Source organism: Silurus aristotelis (genome assembly GCF_946808225.1).
Source record: "Silurus aristotelis genome assembly, chromosome: 3".
Lineage (NCBI taxonomy): Eukaryota > Metazoa > Chordata > Actinopteri > Siluriformes > Siluridae > Silurus > Silurus aristotelis.
Genome location: NC_139576.1, coordinates 12490098 through 12498598, shown reverse-complemented (window position 1 = coordinate 12498598; position 8501 = coordinate 12490098). Strand labels below are relative to the sequence as shown.

Below are 8501 nucleotides of genomic sequence, written 5' to 3'. Positions count from 1 at the left end.
CCTGGCCTACAGCATTTATCTTTTTAAATAGAAGGTTTATTTCCTTTAGATGCTTTAAGGTCATAGACATTTTGGTTCTAAGAACAAATGAACGCATAAACGCACATAAAATTTTTATGCCTGAGTTAAAAAGCAAGCGAAATGCTGCAGTTTATGGCATGTACTTGTGCACTCATATGCAGCACATTATTACTCAAAAACTTTTTATTCTCTTAACCACAGAGGAGTTCAAATAAAGGCAATCATATGATGGTATTATATTAAATGTTAGTCTGTGGCTGTTTAAACAAAAACTCCTTAATGTGATTTAAAATGTAAAAAGTTTAAGTGCTTGTTTGGTTTAAAGTAAATGCTTGATTTTCTAAAAAAAAAAAAAATTAAGCAAGTATCATAATAACATCATGATGATACCTTGTCAGTTCAGAGTATATGACTTCACATTGAACCTAAAAAATAGCAGTTAACTCCCTACTTACTTGTATAACATAGTGATAAACAGTTACTTGTATAACATAGTGATAAACAGGAGGTCTAGCATGGTAAAAAGTCACGGTTCAGTTCAATTACGGTACAGTTAGGGGAAAGAAATGCAAAACATAAAATTGTTTGTCGTTTTTTATTAACGCAGTTTATTATTTTCAGAATTTGTGATCATCTGCATCTGAACAGTTACATTTATAACAATTAATACATTTTTAAAAAAATGGCTTCTTGGTTGAATAATATATCAAAAAATATTTTATAATACTGTTTAACAATAAAATAGAATAAATTAAATTAATACAATATTTTTTGTTCATTTATAATAATTAAATTGAGTAACCCAGTCATTAGGTTTGCACAAGCCAGTGTACTCTTAGTACCGGTCCGAAGCCCGCACAAATGGGGAGGGTTGCATTAGGAAGGGAATCCAGCGTAAAACATGTGCCAAATCAAATATGCGGATCACAAAAGAGAAATTCATACCGGATCGGTCAAGGCACGGGTTACCAATGACCGCAGGGTACCGGTGGAAATTGGGCTACTGTTGGCTGAAGGAGGAGAAGGAGAGGAGGAAGACGTCTACAGAGACAGCAGGGAAAGGAGCAGTGTAGGAGAGCGGAGGTCAGGGTTTGTACTTTAAACGTTGGTACTATGACAGGTAAAGGGAGAGAGGTAGCTGATATGATGGAGAGGAGAAAGGTAGATATGTTGTGTGTTCAGGAGACCAAGTGGAAAGGGAGTAAGGCCAGGAACATTGGAGGTGGGTTTAAACTGTTCTATCATGGTGTAGATGGAAAGAGAAATGGTGTAGGGGTGATCCTGACGGAAGAGTACAGTAAGAGTGTAGTTGAGGTGAAGAGAGTTTTTGATAGGGTGATGAACGTGAAGCTGAAAGTTAAAGGGGTGATGATAAATGTCATCAGGGCTTATGCTCCACAAGTGGGCTGTGAAATGAAGGAGAAGGAAAAATTCTGAAGTGATTTAGATGAAGTGATGGAGAGTGTACCTAGAAAAGAATGATTGGTGATTGGGGCAGATTTCAGTGGCCCCAATTTTTCACCTGTTGGTGAAGGAAACAGGCAGTGGTAAATACTTATTTTAAGAAGAAGGAGAAGCATAGGGTGACATAAGAGTAGAGGAAGGTGCCACAGGTGGACTTTGTTCTATGCAGGAGATGCAACCTGAAGGAGATTGGAGACTGTAAGGTGGCAGAGGACAGTATAGCTAAACAGCATCAGATGGTGGTCTGTAGGATGGCTATGGAGGTGAAGAAGAAGAAGAGGAGGAGAGTGAGAACTAAAAAAAAGAATAAGATGGTGGAAACTGAAGGAGAAAAAGGAAGAACCATGCCTGTCATAAAACCATGCACAATTAGAATATAAAGCTTTTGTCACTGAAGCCAAGCTTTTCTTTTTTTAATTTTTATTTTGTCTTCAAACATTCATTGTTTATTTATGCAGCGGCCCTACCTGATAGAAATATTGCTTTTATTAGAGCTGCTTTGGATTTGTTACAGTGATCTTCTGGAGATTTTGTCTTGGCCAAACACACATCACTTTTACCAAGAATGAACTCATTATTGTCCAAAAATAGCAGTGGTTTGTATAACAGTGGTTTGTCTTTGAGAGATTTTTTGCAAACATTTCAGGTCCACTTTTGGACTTCTTTGCAAATGCCATGCAGATGAATAAAAACCATTTAAACTAAACATACAATTAGACATTGTTTAACTATGTTGTAATGTAAACTAGTGCATTCCAGTGTTTTAAGAGACCAGAAGCCTGTGTGTATTACCTCAGCGTCAGTTAAAGGCAAATAAGGATGATGGAATTACAGGAAATAGATGTCGGTTTCTAGGTTTTTCCGGCTTATGGAATACTTGACGCTGCCAGTTATGTAAATGTGTGAGAAGTGGATTACAGTTTTTGGCACACATGGACTATACCAGAAATCCCAAAACTGTTGATGGAAATCAGAACGTGGGCGGCTTCCGGTGTCTAATATTGCTATTGAATATTCAACAGTTTATATCCAATACATTGCAATAATCATGCAATACTTGTATCAAACCACACTCTCATGCAGGTTAAAGATTTCCGGTTTTTCTTAATTGATGTAACACTTAGGCAACCTTTATTGATGTAATTCACTGGCAACATTTATTGCTGAAGGTGCTACACTCAACATTAATAACCACCTTTCTGTCTTGTTGATGCAAATGAATGGTAATCATTCCTTTACAGTTCTTTATTGGCTTGTGTTTTTTTCTTCCTTTTTTTTTTTTTTTACTGTGAACTCAAAAGGTAAATGAACGGCTTTCATTTTTTCCTTCCCACATGTAGGCAGAAAATAATAAACAGTTTCCCGAGCTGTCTTGGCTCAATACATTCATCTCTAATTTTTGTATCTCACCATTGCTTTGCAACACATCCGTCTCTATGATCATTTCAACTGGTTCCAGCAAATGACTGTGACCTCTTTAATTTTGCCTGTGATGAGGGCCCCTCCAATTCTCCACAGTCCCTTTTAGAGCGCAGGGAAAAAAGTAGCAAGTGAAAGCAATGTTGTTGCCATGGCTACCTTCTGGCAGCCTCCTCGGTGTACCAAAAGCCCCCACAATGAAGAGCACTGGCTGTTCCCAACCTCCAGCCTGCACAGGAGGGGTGGAGCTGCTCACAAACGACAAGAGGTCTCTCCTACAACTAAACCAAGGCTGAGGGCTGGAGAAAGAGCACTGTAAAAGTGCACTGCAACACAAAATGCTGCCTGGTGCTGGAAACTTGAGCGTTTGTAAGTTTGTAAGACAGGTGCATAAACAGATAAACACTGATTGCATGGGAAATGATTTGAAATAAGTATATGGGTGCACTGGATTGTATAGGGACATTGTTGTATTGGCTCCTTTCCTACCTTATAAATGTGTTGATTATTAAAAGCATTAGATCGCGAGGGTTTTTGTTATTATGTGTAAATTGTAATGGGTTAAATAGTTAGCTAAAAAATTTCCCAAATTAGTAAGGACCAAATGAATAATATTTAGCGTGAAACAGGACCTCTAAATAATATGTTAATATGCAACCGACAATCAATCGTTGACGTTGCTTTATTCACAGTGACCCAATTGCTATCAGATGACTCATGCATTTGAGGCGGGTTAAATGTCAGCACCAGAGGGAAGGTGATCCAGGTAATGCATCTGCACTTTGAGCACGTAATACCTGGACACCAGCTTGCAAACATATCGCTCCCCTTGTTACTTTCACAGCCATTCTTTTTTGCAAAGTGGAGGACACATTGTGTAACAGTCACACTGCATGCTGTCTGTTAAGCCAAACCTTTTAAAATTCCATTATGCCTGTAAATCATCAAGTACATTAGGAGAGCACTTGAAAGTGAAATGCAAGGGTGTGTGATACAAGTGGAGATACATGTGCAAATGTGTTTGCATGCACACAGATTCCACAGCCTGTTGTTTCTTGAATTTCTTCCCTCCATCTGTATTTTGAGCATGGTTTGTACAGCCTTTCTGTGTATATGTGTGTGTGAGTGTGTGTGTGTGTCCACAAAATGTGTTTGTGTGTTCAGTTCTCCACAGTGTGTTTGAGCCCCGCAGCTGCAGATGCAGTCGCTATTGGACACAGTGTTGGTTGTGGTGGTGGTGGTGGTGGTGGTGGTGGAGTCAAGAAGGCCGACCTGTTCCTGCCCCTGCCTCTGCCTGCGGTATCTCTCTGACCTTGGCCCTAGCATAGAGAAGCACTGCCTGCAGCTCTAACAGGCAAAGCCCCCCCTGTGTGACAGGTGGATACACATATACAAGCACATACACACTCATATACTGACTCCAGGATAGCTTTGCTTCCCCCAAGCAAACACGTTGTCATGTGTCTCTAGACTCGCCTTATTGATGAACAGTGGAATAATGGACTCATTGGCAGGAAAAGAGCAGCTGACTCAATACGAATAGTATCTTGTGTTATGTTGAAACAAATCAGTAATGAAATACATTTACACTGCACCTAGGCTCTTTTTTAGACAACATACAAAATACTGATGGATTTGTGTGGAGTCACAAATTGATGGTTGTGGAAGAAAGAAGAAAAAGACAATGACCATACTAAGTTTGCAATCACTTTTCTCTGTGTGCATTGCAAACAGCTGTTTTATTTTCTCGACATTTGAGCACATCTATTTTTGCAAGTGTAAATTTGAATAATGCACAGTTCCAAAGAAGCTATTCATGACAGCCAAGCATATAGTGTTGCATTATAGTGTTGCTTAAGGGAATAGTAAAAAATTAAAATAAAAATTAAGTGGGATACCTGATTCTGAATGTCCTTAAGCACAGCAAGTCTCAGTGGTCAGCCATATAAATAAATCAATGGAACCATGTGCAAAAACTTTCACTGACATGCAACCTGTCTTATAATGTGTTCAGCTTGACTCCGAACAGCATGACGTGTTTTATGCATTCTTACCCGTAAATTGATATAGCCTAAATATTATTTATTGTTTAGGAAAGCAGTTTTTTTCCCATGCCAAAATGATTGTTTCTTACATCGTTTTTTTTTATTTTGGCTCTTTCAAGGCCATATTTTGGATTACAATGTATCTTTATTTACATTTTACATAAATATATATATATATATATATATATATATATATATATATATATATATATATATATATATATATATATATATATATATATATTGCTCTTGATCCTTTCAGAGTGAAAGGTGAAACAGACCTCTTTTTTTTAAACATGTACCCACATGACAATAGGGGTAATTTTAGACTGATTCATTTTCCAAATGAAACTGCTGAGAAAATATCCATAATGCAGTGATGTCAAATTCTGAACATTTTGAGAGCAGAAGTGCAGGAAGGCAAGGCAAGCGACGCAGCAGGAGACACCATTATTGCACTGCGACTGTGGGAACATGCTGGAGACTAACACTTCTCTACTCTACTGTACTGCCTTCGATTTCTTTATTGACTTGTTTTTTTGCCCCTTTTTTGTCTTGGAAACTTATATAAGATTAGCTTTAATCTTGCAACATCGCCTTATATTTCTGCTTCACTTACTTGCTCTCAAAACCATATGCTTATGAAATAAGAAATGAAACACATAGATACATGCTGTTATAAGAAACAGTGGGGCTGTGAATTGCTACAGTTTTCCTGTTTAGCATATCCGGAACACATTTATTCCTCTCCTACCACATTTTATACTGTTTAATGTCCAAGAGAAAATTTACTCATGTTATTACGTGTCCTACAGTATATATATATATATATATATATATATATATATATATATATATATATATATATATATATATATATATATATATATATATATATATATATATATATATATATATATATATTTTTTTTTTTTTATATATACATTTATCATTATTATTTTTTTTTTTACAAAAAAGGTCCCCTGGTGGTCTAGTGGTTAAGATGCAGCGCTCCCACCGCTGCGACCCGGGTTCGATTCCCGTTCAGGGAACCATCCCCAGCCACTCTTAGTGCCGGTCCCAAGCCCGGATAAATTGGGGAGGGTTGCGTTAGGAAGGGCATCCAGCGTAAAACATGTGCCAAATCAAACGTGCGGATGATCCGCTGTGGCGACCCCTAACGGGAGAAGCCGAAAAGAAAGTTTATTTTTTTTACAAAAAGTGGAAGAAAACTTAAAGAAACAATTACCAGATTGACAGATTATATGGTTTAATATTTTTCTCTATTTTTTACTTTATATGATTTACATTTTAATCTATTTTTTTCTGTATTTTTATGAATATGTGGAACCGTCATCATAAGAAAATGATACATGAACTATAATATTATTGATTCATCTTACTGACCTTACATTGACCTGGTCAGGATCTTGCTGGATCCAGATCAAATAGAGTGGAAGCCAGAGAATTTATCCTGAACAGTCCATCGCAAGACCACACACACACACACACACACACACACACACACACACACACACACACACACACACACACACACACACAAACACACATCAAGACCCAGCTACCACCCTTACTGGACCCTATGCAATTTGCGTATCGTTCAAACTGTTCCGCAGAGAATGCCACCACCACAACCCTTCATCTGGTCCTCACCCACCTGCACAATAAGAAACATACTAATGAATGCTGTTCATACACTTTAGTTCGGCAACACAATCATCCCTCAGCACCTGATTGAGAAACTGAGCCTACTGGGCCTGAACACCTTCCTCTGCAACTGGATCCTGGATTTCCTGACTGAGAGACCTCACTCAGTCCGGATCAGGAACAGCATTTCCAGCATCACCACACTGAGCACTGGGGCCCCTCAGGGCTGTGTTTCTACACCAGCAGCGTCTGTACATCATGGTTTACAGAGGGACCATCAAGAGAATCCTGAGCAATTGCATCAATGCCTGGTTTGGGAACTGCACCGTCTCGGATCGCAAGAACCTACAAAGGATTTTAAGGACAGCCGAGAAGTTCATTGGTTCATTGGAAGTTCATTTCTCCCTTTTATCACAAACATTTACACCACACGCTGCATCCGCAAAGCCAACAGCATTGTGGATGACCCCACACCTCTCCTGCCATCAGGAAGAGTTTCTGAAGCATTCAGGACCAGTTTCTTGTACCAACTGTACCAAACTCAAACACACAATCACTCAAATGTGTGTTACTGAACTGTTACAACCTGAACTCAACACACACTTTATATTCATTTCACTTTATATAATTATTTTATTATAATCATATTATAATGTTTACATGCTGTTTTGCACCTCTTGATTGCTGCTCTTGCTGTTCTTCTACAACATTATGTTTATGTTTACAAGTACACTCTTGTTTATTGTTTTCTCTTTTGCACATTGTACTGTCTAACATATTATACAGTAAGTTTACTGGTCTGCGCTATTTTGTGTTTTGTGTATCTGTCCTACACTTTCCTGTATTGTCTGTTTGTACTGTCTTTTTTCTTGCACTGTTTGCACCAAGTTGCACACAATGCACTTTTTTTCGTGGCTAGGACACTTAGTTTAGTCCTTAGCTCTGTGTTCTGTTATGTACCTCTACGTTAGGTGATGTCGCTCTATATTGTTTTTATGTAGCACCAGGGTTCTGGAGAAATGTTTTCTCATTTCACTACGTCAGGATTATATGGTTGAAATGACAATCAAAGCTTCTTGACTTGACACACACATGCGCGCGCACACACACACACACACACACACACACACACACACACACACACCCTCTCTCTCTCTCTCTCTCTCTCTCTCTCTCTCTCTCTCTCTCTCTCTTAATAACCCCTTATACACATTTATGTTTCAGTCCGTTTAGCCAACTTGCCTCCATGCCTATGGACAGTGTATTAGGAAACCAAAGCACCCACAGGAAACCAAAGGAACAAGTGAAACTCCACATGGTTTAGGGATTGAACTGAGAATACTGACGATGTGAGGCAGCAATGCAACCCAGTATAATGTGCATTTCATATTGTCTGTTTCTGAAGCTGTAGGGGGTGAACTCCTACAGCTTCTGAAACATTTTGCTTGGACAGCTGATGAAGCAAAACATCTTGTTTCACTCATTTAGTGTCCCAGATTAAAAAAATACTGTTTACCTATTTTACAGTATATATATATATATATATATATATATATATATATATATATATATATATATATATATATATATATATAGACTGCTGCCCCCGCGACCCGAATTACGGATAAGCGGGAGAAGATGAAATGAAATGAATTGAAAAAAAAAATTTATATATACATATTTTTTCATTTTTGCTTTACTAATTTTGTTCTCTTAGATGTTTGCATAGTACTGTATGTGTAGTGACCACAAATGATTGAGATCAATCTTGATTGTTGACAAAGTCCCACCGAAATTCCAGCACCAACAACAGGGTGTATGATGCAGACAGTAAGTGTACAATGGTTAAATAAGGCTCTCGGATGCTCCTGTGTTTAAAAAGGA

The 8501-nt window shown here is 38.1% G+C and overlaps 1 long non-coding RNA gene across 1 annotated transcript; it reads left to right on the top strand.

Moving 5' to 3' along the window:
- The first annotated feature begins 3224 nt into the window (after nt 1–3224).
- LOC310723501 lies at nt 3225–4120 on the top strand. Its single transcript, XR_014532705.1, has 3 exons — nt 3225–3273; nt 3597–3670; nt 4069–4120. It is a non-coding gene; the product is annotated as an uncharacterized lncRNA (long non-coding RNA).
- Nucleotides 4121–8501: the final 4381 nt, after the last annotated feature.